Source organism: Chionomys nivalis, chromosome 1 (assembly GCF_950005125.1).
Source record: "Chionomys nivalis chromosome 1, mChiNiv1.1, whole genome shotgun sequence".
In the NCBI taxonomy this organism is placed as follows: domain Eukaryota; kingdom Metazoa; phylum Chordata; class Mammalia; order Rodentia; family Cricetidae; genus Chionomys; species Chionomys nivalis.
The window spans coordinates 47,062,263-47,074,913 of record NC_080086.1 but is presented as its reverse complement, the minus strand read 5'-3'; the positions used below and the strand labels follow the sequence as shown (position 1 = coordinate 47,074,913).

Here is a 12,651-nt window from a genome sequence, read left to right as displayed (position 1 = left end):
TGATACAAATTTAAGGTCAATTTGTTATATTGTACATATATGTTTCTGCTCTTGATTAAGGCAGTGTGTTTGTGCAGCTCATCTAAATATGTAATGTATAATTAAGAAACTTAGGTTAACGGATAATCATCTATGATAGTCAAGCTTGTAGTCATGTTAGTTAGATTTTCTAGATGTACAGAGACATATTTCAGATAGGTAGGTATTCTTCAAACCTTTCAATGACTACAGAATATGACATTTAAAATGTTTTAGGAAGTTATGCCTTTTCAAGACAGAGACAGGTCTGCTCCTGGCAGTACCAACTCCTTCAAGAGGAAGATGGGCATCAAAGAGACTCCCTATGGATTTTGCTAGCCATTTGGGCAAGAAACTGCTCTTGCCTGGATTGCTTGATAAACTGGACATGCAGGACCCACAGAGTAATTATTTCTAAGCTTGCTTAAAGGTAAGATGATCCTTTGGGGTTCTTGCTTCCTAAAACAGTCTGCTAGACATTCTGCAGGATACAGAAGAATGTGACTGACAAACTGACAATATAGGCAGACCTAGCTTTGAAATTTCCTGCTTCATGAAAAAGTCTGCTTGATACTATGGGCCTATAGGCTGAAGATAGATACCCCAATGGTACAGAAGAACTTTGGGTGACTGTCCAGGCAGCAAGATGTCTCTCTCAATTCTAAAGTTTTGGGAGCTGCTTACAATGCACTTTTAGTTTCTTTATATTATATCCTTCTGCAGTCTTTGGTGGAGTTGAAGAATAGATAGTAATAATATAGCATTCCTTAGTTATAATAAAAGATAGATATAAATATTGTAACTGTAATTCTTGCTTGATGTCTGTTTTGTTCTATGCAATTTTACTATGTTAAATTTAAAGCCTTCCTTTTGTTTAAACAGAAAATGGTGGAAATGATGTGGGAGGTCTTTTTGTCTATGTGTTGCTTTTATTGGTTAATGAATAAACTTGCTTGGTCTGATAGGGTGAAACAGAGCTAGGAGGGAAAACCAAACTGAATGCTTGGAGAAAGGAGGCAGAGTCAGAGAGAAGCCATGTAGCTCCACTAGAGCTGGACAGGACTTTACACGGTAAGCCACAACCACATGGCGATACACAGATTAATAGAAATGGATTAAATTAAGATGTAAGAAGCTAGAACTAATGGGCCAAGAAGTGATTTAATTAATATAGTTTTTGTGTGATTATTATGGGGCTAAGTGGCTGGGAACTGACTAGCAGCCTCCTTACTACATACATCTGTTGGCATCTCCCCTTACTCTAACCTTCTTCATCCCAGCATCCTTAGTTTGGTTGTCCCAATTATACCTGCTTGGCTACCAGCAAATCAGCTTTTTATTAACACTGAGAGCAACACATTTTCACAGTGTACAAGATTATTCCACAGTACTGGGAAGGACAGGGGAAAAATAAAGGATTTTTCCAACATTTCTAAAATTCCACCTCTGAATTTGGGCAAGTAAATAACAGCACATGTATGTGCTTTGTTGTATGATTGAGGTTTAAATACTATGGGCAGTAAAGAGTGTAGTAGCTCCTAAAAGTTATTACTAATAAGTAACCACAGAAATTATATATTGTAATCTTATGTGGAAAACTAGTTACCTTTGGTAAGGACTATTCTTAGGATTAACAGCCTACATACAGAGTTTCTCATGAAAGAAAATGAAGAGTTTGTGTGGTGAGAGTTTTCATTTGTAAGACTATAGGAAAACTGCCAACAATTTGTAAATGCGTATGGACACCAGCATGAATTAAAAGCTGATAATGCTGATACTTTCATGCTAAGCTGTGGAAATCAGGAAATGTGTGATATGGTTATCTCAAAAATAGCTTCAGAGAGGCTACAAAGAGAGGAGCGGGAAATCAAAGTGAACATTGATAGATGTGGGCAGGAGGACTGTGTGCTGGGGAAGCATTGTCATTTTCCATTTAATATGTATGCTGTGTCTTGAGCACTCTTATGAAAAGTCATCTTTCATGTTGAGAGGAGATCATGTTTTTGTGACATTCCTACTTGGTAGTTATATTGCTGTCTATTAAAAGCCACAGTGTGATAAAACTATTTTGGTATATGCTGTCTGTGAAGTCCTGTGGGTAGATGTTTCCCTAAACTTACTAGAGTTTCAATATTGAGATTCTTCTTTTCCTGAAGAGCACATATAAATACTGCTACTAATGTTACAAATACAGACCATTTAATTATTAACTAACCATTTACATGGTCACCATTTATTGTCACATTGCTGCTGTGATAAAAAAAAACATGGCATTTATACAAACTCATGTAGATAGCTATCTACATGATATCATGTAGATAGATAAAAAGTAGTGAGATAGTTTTTATTTAAAAACTTCTCAGGGTTTATCTTCATTGGTATTGTGGCTTAACTTTTATTGTGGTCTCGGTTTTTGACATTGGTCTGGACCCTGTTGTTTTCTTCAAATCAAATAGTGGCAAACATATTTATATTTTTTTGTTTACACTGATCTGTGTTATTATGCAATTCCACGCCATGTTTGCATGGACCATAGAGCTTTCTTCCAAGTTCAAGGTTTGATAATATAGATATATCCTTTGTATATAATATATATATAGTAATATATATTATATATAATATATATTCTTTTAAACCTGTCTGTCTGTCTACATTTGTGAGGTGAGTGGAATTTGTTACATGCCATGGAATGTTTAGAGCTCAGGGCACAAGTTTGTGACAAATGATTCTCCCCTTATAGTATGTGAGTTCCAGAGACCAAACTCAGGTCATCAGATAGACAGTAAACACGTTTCCACAATGAGCTATCTTGCTGACCTTTACACGTGTGTGTGTGTGTGTGTGTGTGTGTATGAATGTATGTATAAACATACTAGGTAAACTTCTAGCTAATAAATTTCATGCCTTATTTTATTAAACATTTATCTTTACAACTTAGACTTTGTTCAAGAATGAAAACTTTATTATTTACAAGAAAATGTATTTTGACTCTGTGAAAATCAAAAGAGAGTTAGCTACTCTTAAGTCTTTGTGCAGTAAGTTAATATGTTAGGTTACTTTATTAGGTAAGACACTTTCATTGGGATGAAGCCTAAAGCAAAGGAAATTTGATGTCTTATCATTAGTAATATTATTAAGCTATTAGATCATTGCAAAGATGTTTCAAGATCAGGGAAGTTTCTATGTACATATTTCAAACCAGTGGTCCACACATGTTATAATAATAAAAAAAAAGATCCAGCTGCATCCCTAAAAATGAGAGAGAAGGAATAAATACAAAGACCTAGCAAAATCTGGGAATGTGAGAACTTCACAAGGTTTCAGGAACAGTGGGAAATGGGAAATGGGAGGTAGGAAAATTCCTTATGAAAGCAGTCTCATTTCCATTGCTAAGCTAGTGTGTCATAATTAGAATTTCTCAGGATAGGTTTCATGACCAGAATAATTTGGCCCACCCCTGACCACTATACCACATCCTCTCAAAGTACGTTTGCCTATCCCAGGCCAAGAGAAGTTTCCTCTTCCAAATACCTGGATCAATATGGCTTAGCTTAGCTCTTCTTTTTTCCCTTCATAAATACTTAAGCTCTTTAATTCTGTAGCCATAATTGTCACTCCCAGATGTAATCATTTTCCTCTTAGCCTCTGCATTATCTCCTTTAATCTTATTCATTACCTAGTTCCTAAAGACTTTTATTGCTTTGCGATTAAGTCTCATCAATATTTGCTTGAAGCTGAATTTAACATAGGTACATTTTTCTTTCTCTGTCCCCCCTTTCTTGCGTTAGGACAAAAGTAAAAATGTCATGAAATCATGAACACAGTGAATGTTAGGATCATGTTTTTTGATGAGTTCTTTCACAGGTGAGTAATATATATAGGCATTAGCTGCTTTTTCTTATCGCTCTGGATAAATGCCTGCCAGAAACAGCTTAAGATAAGATGGATTTAGTTTGTCTCACAGTTCCAGGGAATTTCCCTTCACTTAGGAGAGGCATGGTGGCATAAGCAAGTCAGGCTGTGTTGACCAGGGTTTGAAGCATCTGGTCCCATTGATGTGGCTAACTAGGAAGTAGAGAATTTCAGCTAGACAGTGAATTAAATATAACTTTTCAGATCTTCCTTCCGTGACCCACTTACTACTTCAGCACCAGTCCCAGGTTCTCCAAAACTTCCCAGTCCAGAATCACCACCTGAGGTGCAGGTCTTTAAATTCATTATCCTATGGGAAAGAATTCACATCAAAGTCAGAAAAATATCTAATATAAATGCTTCTTATTTTCTAATTAGAATATTGCTGGATTTTTATTTAAGTCAGAGGCAGTGGATGGGCACATTAACAAATTTAGTTGCTGGATTGATGTAGTGGCATTTTATTTGTACTTTTATAAAGCTTGGTGAGGATTAGAAAAGTAAAGCAGCCACACTAGCCAGCCTTATTTACCTGGCATTTGTAACATACACCTTTAACCCCAGTAGCCATTCTAGTTTGCTATAGAAACCAGTGAGTGCATGCCTTTAATCCCAGAACTAGAGAGGAATATAAAATAGAAGGAGACATCTCTCAGAGTCAGTCTCATTCTGAGATTCCTGGAGGCAGGATCACCATTTTAGATTGAGATAGAGGTAAGAGCCAGTAGTTGGCTGTTTTGCTTTTCTGACCTTCAGGTTGAACCCTGATAGTATCATTTGTATTTTAATAACTAAAGCTTTCTCGAGGATCTGAAAAGTAAAGCATTGATATGTTCCTTTTCTACTCCAGTCTTGTAATTTTCCACCCTGAGCCTAGAGAGTACTTTCTGAAATACAAATCTAACCCAGTATCATTCTGCTTAAAATGCAATAATCTTTAATTTCTTTTTGGGTAGAGGTTAGTTCCATACTCATCACCAAAACAATTAAATAATTGTTTCCAATAACTTATTGCCTCTAATATGGACAAATTTCTTTCTACTATATTAGCTCCCCATTTATAGGTTTTATTCTTCCTGGTCTTCTGAAGATACAACTTCCAACTGTGCCTAGCCATGGATTAATTTCCCTTTTTCCTCTTATTTAACTGGTCCTTACACCCTCCCGTATCTCAATTCGCTGAGTACTTCCTGAGACTCCCCATCGCTGGGTAGATTGTTAAAAATAGATCAAGACACACCCCCGTGGGTGTGTGCGTGTGTGTATTGTTTCTCTCTCTCTCTCTCTCTCTCTCTCTCTCTCTCTCTCTCTCTCTAAGTGATATTTGAAATCTTACTATTTCAACACAAATCCTATTTGGCTAAGAGAAGTCATGCTAAAATTAGGGCATTCAAAACCATTAAGCTGATTAAAGCTATCTTTGGATAAGCAAGATAAATATGCCTAATATTCAGATTAGTTAAATGAGGAAAGAATTGTTTTTCAAGGTCATTAACCCACAGCATTCTGGTCCAGATATTGCAGTTGTCTGATGTGTTCATTGTTGAGTTCATTGTTTTTAGTCCAGTGAGCTGAAAGGTGAAAATTGGAACCCTATCACTCATTTTCATTGCAATCTGAACATAGCTTTTGAGAGTTTTAAATTAATGTACAAGTTTTAAGTGGATATTTTGACTATTTCCAATACCATGCCTGTCATATACAACTGGAACATCTCCTACCATAACTTACAGAGTAGAGGATTATCTGTTGAAAACAAATAAATCTCTCTGACTTATTTGCAGTCATTTACCCAACTTGTGGTATACAAGAGACATTATTGACATTTATCTTCTCCTTTCTTCATCTTCTGCTCTGATCCTAGTGATATCCTCCTTTATCATTCTGGTGGTATTTAGGAAATGTCCTCAACAGTTTTATAATGGAAGAAGCAATGCTTCCTTTTTTGTAACAGAGCAATTTAGGCAAGTCATTCTTTTAGTATGGATCACTGCTATTCTCAGCATTGTATCTTCCATTCCCAGTGTGGTACATAATTCTTATAATAGCCTGCAGGCTAATATTAGTCTACCTATTTACTAATGATGAAACTTCTCCTCTTAGGGAGTGCATGATGGCTGTTTAAATTCACACAGCTGCTTAATGGTGAGCTCTTCATCATTCTGAGTGTCATTATATAGTATCATGCTAACATTTTATTAAAGATTTTCTAAGTTAAAATTATTTAAGACTCCTAATTCTTGATGAGAATTCCATTGTCAGGTTGAGAAAACGAAACAATAATTTGCAGAACAGAAGCAAATATTCTACTTGTTTTTCTGTTATACATGGATGCTTTTTATCATCCATAATAAATTTTTTTCTTGTTATTAATTGGTATCACTGAAAAGATTTTGTTGAAGTTTTCCTCCTCTCTATCCCTGCATTGTTACAGTTGTTATATGAAATGCACATTTGTAGCAAAATATCACCACTTTGGTACAAAGCAAGGTAACAGAAGATTTTAAAAATATCACTGGCAAGGATGAATCGACTCATAGAGACCAAGTGTTGCCTTTTCTTGATCGCCAGCCTTATCATGTATTCATTAGCATGTGAAATAGAGAATTTAATAAACTTGTTAATATTCTACAGTGAGAAATGTTTATTTCATGAGATTAAATGAAAGTTATTACTATAAGTCAAAAAAATAGTCCTTTGAAAAAAGTGTGATATAAAATAACCTTTCCGCAGCAGGCCAGTGAGATGGGTCAGTGGATAAAGGAACTTGTTACAACCTGTGTTGGATCCCAGGAACCCACATGATGGAAGGAGAGAACTAGATCACAAAGAGTTGTTCTCTGACTTCCATACATGTATCATGGCATTAAAGAACCCACATATACATATACATTCATACATACATTAATTTAAAAAATTTAAAAATAAGCCGGGCGGTGGTGGCACACACCTTTAATCCCAGCACTCAAGAGGCAGAGGCAGGCGGATCTCTGGGAGTTCAAGGCCAGCCTGGTTTACAAGAGCTAGTTCCATGACGGGCACCAAAGCTACAGAGAAACCCTGTCTCGAAAAACCAAAAAAAAAAAAAAAAAAAAATTAAAAATAGACTAGAAGGTCTTTGGAAGAACAAAAAGGGGAACTCAACAAATATAAATATAGTATGCTGGTAAACAGACTAGTTATCTAATAACTTTTTAAAAATCCTTAAATAAAAGGAAATGCTAATAAAACTTAAAGACTTTTGTATGCATACTATTACTTGAGTACGTATTATATGCTAAACATTTCATATTTTATCCCATTTAATTCCTAAAACCCATTTGAACATCTTGGGAACTGAAGGATGTTATTAGATAGCATGTTAAGTTAGTCTCTGTCATATAATTAAACAGTGTTCATGTAAGTAAATGTATCTTGAGATCATAATGAATTTTGATACACAATACAAATGCCAAAATTTAAAATTTAAAGAAAAAATAAAGACTCATGAGTGAGGAAGTAGGCCTCCTCAATGGAGCTACAGTCCATTCTGCTGTGTCTGTCTGCAGATACACATAAGATGTGGAGCATCTAATTTTGTTCTTGGCAGAACACAGCGTCATGTGTGGTGTACTTTCTTAGTCTCAGCCCAGTTGTATCTGTTTTATTGTGCTACTTTTATCTTTTTTTACAACTCTAAATTGTTCTTACTTTCAAATTATCATATTGCATTTATAACATTTTATTTTCCTTATGCTGGGAAATATGCTTCAAAGGTAGCATTTAGAACTTATTTTACATTAGAAATTCAAAGGTCAGAAATACTTGTTTTATTTTACTTTTCTTTTACATCTTCAGCTATTTTGCCTTTTCCGTGTATTCCCAATTCCTTCTGCCGTCTTTGACGTGACACTGGACTTGAGATCATAGAGAATAAGCTGAGAAATAGTGTTTAAAGTTTGTGTGACCTTTATTTATCATGTGGTGTAAATGATTTGCTTTCCTCTGCAATCATCTTCCTTTCCTCAATGAGTAGCGTGACGATCACAGTTTATAGTGATCATGCATGAGATGTAAATATAAAGCTTAGAGCTTGAGCATGTATGTCTCACTGTGATCGCCAGAGGCATGAACTGTGTGGGAGTGCTGTGTGTGTTGGGAGGAAGTGGGGAATCCTAACTGCTTCCTCAGCTGCTGACTGAAACTCTTGTTCCATTTCAAGAAGAAATAAAGCTCTCTTCAACATATCATGCTGAATAATACTTTGTTCATCAGCCCTGTGGAAATTAGGTTAGGAAACAAATTAAAATTACAAGCTCCTCCACCCACTCAAAAAAAGAATGACTTTGCTTAGTGTCTGTGTATTCAGCTATTGCCTTCTCTGATTTTAACCATTTAGATATTCTGTTTATACACAATTCTCCTTAGGGCTCGTTGCATTGAATTTACTTACTACATGTCCTGATTCTTGTCCCCAACCCCCATTGCGTTAAGTGGCAATGGATCTGGGAGCTGTCAAGTTTGGAAAATGCCACAATGCCATGAGTTAATTCTGTACCTGTCAAGAGATACTGTGTGAGATCCCAGGGGGGCTTTCGCTGTGTCACAGTCCCTCAAATGTCCTTTAGATCCTTTTAAAGCAATGACCCATGGCTAGGAGATCTTGTTGTAACATATGGCGACACCTGTCAGCAGGTTTCGTGATTGACACAAAGTTAACCTGTTTTTTGTCTTTGATTTGCATTAGCCATGAAATGAATAAGAATAAATTATATTTGGAAGTTATGAATTTAAAGTATCCCGGTAGATTTGGTGTACTGGACTTATGAATAGGCATTCTTCAGGACACACACTGATATTCACTAAGGATGGTAGTTTGTGAGCATCTTAATGGCTATGTAAAAATCTTACATAGGAGGTAATGTTTTTATATCTGAATATGAATCTTGATATAGCAAGATTAGAACAAAGCAAGGAAATGTGTACATTTTTTTATGAGACACATTCTCTATAATCCAGGCTGTCCTTGAACTTATTCCATATCCAAGGCTGGTCTTGGTCTTCTGATTCTCATGCCCATACCTTCATAGTGCTGATATAACATCTATGCTCTGCTATGCAAAGCTTTAAAAATGCATTCTTTTCAGTCTTGCAGAACAAAGATCCAGGAGGTTTGAGATTCACATATTGATTTTCCTGAGCTTTCAGTGGTTTCCAGAAGCAGAGAATAGCTTCTGACTTCTCTTTTTCACGCTTACATTTTAGTACCATTATAGGAGAAATTAAAGGATGATTTATAAGAAGACAACATTCAAAATAATTTTAAAAACAAGAAACATGAATTATAAAATGTTTAAATCTTAGATCCTTTTAATGATAAAACAGAGAGCATTCTTGTATTTTCAGTTTTCCTCCTCAGTGTAATAATTTTTAGACAAATGATTTATCAATGTGGAGAGGAACGAAGTCCTTATATTCCTGTATTGATTTTAGATCTTTTTGCTTATTCTTACCTATCTATAGCATCCTAAATATTTATTTGAACTGAAGAAGGAGTTATTTTCCACAGCTAGTCTCTTCTTAAATTATATGTCTCTTAGCTTTTGGGGATTCTGATATTCAGAAACAATGCAGAGTAAGATAAATGGAGTTGTCTTTTCTGCTTTTTCTTTCACCAGCTCTGTGACTAAGTGGGTGTTGTTCTTCTCCGATCTGAGCGGGTTGTTCTGACTCGTGGAGTAATCAATTTCTCCTGGCGTTTCTTAAATGGTCTTTATTATTCAGGGAATTCCCTGGGGAAGTCTGAACATTTGTCTTTGTCCCATGGCTTTAGAAATTGATGGCCACTGCTCTCAAAAGATGGTGGAGTTTTGATGACTGAAGGAGTAGGGTGGAAAGAAAGCTAAGTCAAAACAATGGAGGCCAGGGGAGATAGCACCAGGGACAGCAAAGGAGGTGGACGGCCATTGTTAGAAAATCCGAAGTAGGAACTGTGGACTTAAAGCCTGCTCAGCTTTGATTAATAGAAGCTATAAAAATGAAATGCTGAGCCAGGGGAAAATAAAATTACACTTGAGAAGTTACTTGAACATGTGTTAATGCCTTTAACTTGCCAAGCTACTTCTCTCCCTTGCAGTCTGAATGTAAAATCACTGCAAGAAAATGCAGATTTTTAAAAATTGCAATCTTTATTTTTAACTACTGATTATGTTTATCTCTGGGGCAAAACCTAATTTTTTTTTTAACCAGTCAAAATGTAAAGGAAAGAAAAACAAATAAAAACAGGTCAGTGAGAATGCTATAGTGTGTCTGTATTTCAGAAGAAGACCCTTTAATATAAAAACAGGTCTGTGAGAATGCTATAGTGTGTCTGTATTTCAGAAGAAGACCCTTTAATATAAAAACAAGTCTGTGAGAATGCTATAGTGTGTCTGTATTTCAGAAAAATACCCTTTAATATAAAAACAAGTCTGTGAGAATGCTATAGTGTGTCTGTATTTCAGAAGAAGACCCTTTCATATATTTGCTAATATAAAACACATCTTGAAATGTCCTTGGCAGACTGAAGACATTTACTTGAACACCAGAAATAGTGAAGACAGTTATGTGAATGACTTTGGTTGGAAAGATATAATACAGAAATGGAATTCAGTACACACTAAAGTAATGATTACATGAAGCCCAACATGGTGAACTAATAGGTTTTATTGGGGGTTACTTGCTGGAGTGTAGGTGGCAGTTTACCACAGGACAGAGCTGATACAAATGCAGCTGCAATCTGAAAGCCCACCCCAGCACAGTGAGGGCTTGTGGAGACTGATTTTCTGGAACCCTCTGCATGCCCTACAGACATCTTAACAGACCCTAGATGTTACCCCTTAGCATTTGGGCTGCTTAGTCTCCACAGCAGTTGCTTAGGGCTTCTGTGAACCTGGGATGAGTCCTTGAGAATCTTTTAAGTTTCCTCCTTTTCAGTCACATTATATTTTCATTATATCTGAGTCTCAGGAGCCTCTGTCTTCCGTCTGGTAGGAATATTACAATTTAGAGGAAAGAGTCATACCTCAAGAATTTTGTTTCTAAACAATATAAGTGGGGTTCAGAGGTTTTATAGGAGACTGGTGCCCAACATGGGTAATATAAGTTATGTTTGGATTTGTGTTTCCCAAAAGCCAATGCATAAAAGGCTTAGTTCCCAGTGCAGACTATAAGAGGTGATAGAATCTCTAAGAGGTGGAGCCTAGTGGTAGGGTTCAGCTCTTGGAATAGATTGCTTTCTCGGTCTCTGTTCCTGGCTCACGATGTAAGCAGTTCATTTCACCATATGCTACTAGATATTGCCATCTGATGCCTTTACCAGAGGCCCCCAGACTAAACCGCCCAATTTTGGTCATGAACTTCAATTTCAGTGTGCTAAATAAACATTTTTGTTTTAAAAATGACTTACATCACTTATTTGATTATAATTATGCAATTATTCAAAGTATCTAAACTTTTAAATTAAGAAATTATGTAAAAAGCTATCTTTTTATTTTTAATTCTTTGGGAATTTAATGCTATGTGTTTTGTTCATATTTAACTTCCTTTTCCAATGTTCCCAGAGGCTTATTCCCCCAATTCCTTAACCATCCAACTTAGTGTCCTGTTTTTATTCTCAAACCCATTGATTCCAATGTGTACTGTTCATATATGATTGAATGCATGGCCTGGATCATGCTGAAGTAACAGGGACCATAACTCTTAAAGAAAACTGACTCTCATTCTCCAACAACTATCATTTTTCAATACCTTCTCGCCTAAGGGTGGGACTTCATGTACAACTCCCTTTCTATGTTGGGGTTTTGTATGGCTTGAGCTTTCCCAGGTATTATGCATGTTGTTACAGTCACTATGAGTTCACGTAACTGCTCTACTGTTTCTCCAAAACACTGTTTTCTTGTCATCATCCATCATCCCTGGCTTTTATAATCTTTTTGTCTCTCTTCCGTAATGATTCCATTTAAGCCTGATAATTCTTCAGTCTCTTATTTTCTGTACCTTTAGTAGTTGTGGGTCTCTGTGCTAATGACCATCTACTGCAAACAGAAGCCTCTCTGATGAGGGTTGGGAAATGCACAATGTATAGATATAGTGATAAGTCATTAGGACTTTGGTTAATACCCTTTTCACACAGCAGAATAATAGCTGTAAATTCCCCTCAGGACTTCTGACAAGTATAGGCAAAGGTTTTTTGCCATCATAATGGATCCATGTACATGTTTAATGTAGATTTGGCCTTAAATACAAGCAGAGAGTGGTTGCTTCCTTAGATGAAAATCATGATAGTATTGTACCAGTAGACATGTCTAGCGGACCATTACTGTAGTGCTATCACTGCTGGGTAAAATAGAGGATAACATTTCCCCCCTTTTGTTAATATACATAGCAACTTCCAAAACTATGAAACCTAAACAAAAAAGATACTTTTAGGTGAGGTCCAGCTGAATACCTCCATATTTTATGACTCAAGTATGCAGTGTTTCATCTATGGGGTTTTACTGTAAAGTTACGAACTGTAACCTAGAGCAACAGCAATTACCTATAATGTTTGAGGGTTTTGGCATTCTACTGGCCACCAACTCCAAAGCTCCTACTCCTTTCTTGACACCAGGCTTTTTCTTTGTTAGCTTGTGGTATCTTCTAGGATGGTTGCTGCTCTGTTGCAGGGTAATTCCATCTTTATAAATTTAAATGTGCTTATAT

General features: G+C 36.1%; 1 protein-coding gene across 8 annotated transcripts in view; it reads left to right on the top strand.

The window, feature by feature from the left end:
* The window catches only part of Chl1 (cell adhesion molecule L1 like), a 218,045-nt gene that overhangs the window by 78,771 nt on the left and 126,623 nt on the right, over nucleotides 1-12,651 (top strand). Inside the window, exon 3 of one of the 8 annotated variants that reach the window (XM_057769438.1) lies at nucleotides 984-1,089. The exons of the other annotated variants lie outside the window; for them this stretch is intronic. The gene's annotated coding sequence lies outside the window, so the exon portion shown is untranslated. The remainder of the gene's footprint in view (nucleotides 1-983; nucleotides 1,090-12,651) is intronic. 8 annotated transcript variants of the gene reach the window in all.